Here is a 2,126-nt window from a genome sequence, read left to right as displayed (position 1 = left end):
ACCTGATTGGTGGTTTCACCAATTCAGAGTGGTATCTGCTTTGATACCACTTGTAGGATCGAAAAGAATTGGGGGTGAATAGCGATCAAGAAAATCGATAGAGAATTAATCGAAGTACGCAGTGGAAGAAAAAAATTAACCAATGTTAACAAATCGAGTTTTACTTGGTTCAGAGATTTCGACGACTCCTACTCCAAGACTTACACTCATCGAGTGCTTTCGTTCGACAATCCACTAACAGTTCGCAAAAGATTACAGGAGTTAAGTACAAGAACTGGAAAAAAGTTACCAACAACAACAATAGAATTGAAAAGTCTTGGTCGCTGGTTGTCGGTGGAGCATAGTAGCGTTACGAAAGCCTTTTCGGAGCACCGAGCAAGAAGAAAATATGTAGTAGTTGTTGTTCTGAAGCTTCGAGTCAAAGGCCTTTAAATAGGCCCATTCCTGGTGCCTGGAATCCCTCCAGGCGCCTGGACCACGTGGCTTGGCCAATCGACGCACTCCACATAAGCTTATGGATCGATATTTAGGTTCGGGCGCCTGGACCGCCTGGGCGTCCATGGCCCTCCCCAAGCGAGCCTGCTCCAGGCGCCTGGACTCCTTCTGGGTGCCCGAACTCCTTCCGGGTGCCCGAACCCCTTCCGGGTGCTCGAACCCTTTTCTGCAGCAACTTCCACCTGCAAGAAAAGATTAGTCCAAGTAATCAAAAAATAGATTTTACCCTGTAAAACAAAGTTAGCACAACATAATAGATTATGAGTAGTTGTTAGATCTCCCCGAGACCAAAATCTAGTCAAGGTCTCATCTTAATTTCCCAAATGGATCTAAGCTGGATCGACGCCTATAGTTCCCTCAAGGGAGAACACATCCTCACTAGATCTCTCCTCCAGTTGTTTATCTTTACTTACCACTTGCAGTCACTCGACTTGCCTCTGACCCACTAGATCTTCCTGCCAATTGTCAGGTCCGCAAACCTAAGTGGACTTTGGCCAGTTGTCAGGTCCCACGGACCCAACCGGACTTCTCGCCAGATATCTGGCCTCGCGGATCTATCTGGACTTTGCACTAGCTATCGGGCCCCGAACCTAGCTGGATTGTCCACCAGCTATCAAGCCTTGTGAACTTAGCTAGATTATAGCCTAGTGTCAGGTCTTTCAGACCAGTCAACTCCTGCACACTTGATAGAAGCGTTAGACAAATAACATATCAACTTTAACCTATTTGTCATACATCAAAACCAGACTGTTAGTGAAACCTGCACCAACATTGCTTAAATCTAGTGTTCATTGGCACCATTTGGCTGTGACAGCCAGCTTGATGCTTCGCTACAAAACCTGTGGTTGGTTAGTGGCGGAAGGGTGTTGCTTGTAACTAGATCGCCCTCGTCCTTGTCCTCATTACAAGCCAAAGAATACCGATGACGCTACTACATCCTTCTACTTTCTTCTTGTGTGCATCTGAGTCTTCATCCAAAAATAAATTATTGGGTCATTATCTTCACAAGATGACCCATGTTCACGCAAACGGCTGAAATCCGTCCAAAGCTTTAGATAAAATTGAAAAACAATACAAAGCAAAGAATGCCGACGACGCTTCTACATCCTTCTACTTTCTCCTTGTGCGTTTCTAGGCCTTCGGCCAAAAATAAATTATTGGGTCGATGTCTTCACAGCCAAAATTCGTCCATAGCTTTAGACAAAATTGAAAAATAATAATATCTTATCAGAGCCAAGTTTCGATCTTGGGACCTGTGGGTTATGGGCCCACCACGCTTCCGCTGCGCCACTCTGATTTTACATTATTTATTATTTGTATAATTTTATATCTAGATTTTATTGGAATTTTTTTTGAATAAAATAATCCATAATTTATCTGTAAATTAAATTAATTGAACCTACAAAATAGATTAACTTTTTATTTCTTAAAATATTTATACATCCAAGTCCATGCTGATCTCAGCGCATTTGGTCCAATCCGCAAACTATGGTACCTCGTATGTGGACTAGGTCACGCACGATACAACGCAAATATTACCGAATGATAGGGAGCATTGCTTGACCCAAGTTAAATCATTTAGATGGCTCCTTTGGGTAGTAACAAAGAAGGTTGCTTCAAGGTGTAGTTGT

The 2,126-nt window shown here is 43.1% G+C and overlaps 1 non-coding gene across 1 annotated transcript; it reads right to left on the bottom strand.

Annotated features, from left to right (window-relative positions):
• Window positions 1–1,720: 1,720 nt before the first annotated feature.
• On the bottom strand, window positions 1,721–1,792 carry TRNAM-CAU. The gene has a single exon. It is a non-coding gene; the product is annotated as a tRNA-Met (tRNA).
• Window positions 1,793–2,126: the final 334 nt, after the last annotated feature.

This window comes from Zingiber officinale, chromosome 2B (assembly GCF_018446385.1).
Source record: "Zingiber officinale cultivar Zhangliang chromosome 2B, Zo_v1.1, whole genome shotgun sequence".
Taxonomy (NCBI): domain Eukaryota; kingdom Viridiplantae; phylum Streptophyta; class Magnoliopsida; order Zingiberales; family Zingiberaceae; genus Zingiber; species Zingiber officinale.
This window is presented reverse-complemented; position numbering and strand designations above follow the sequence as displayed.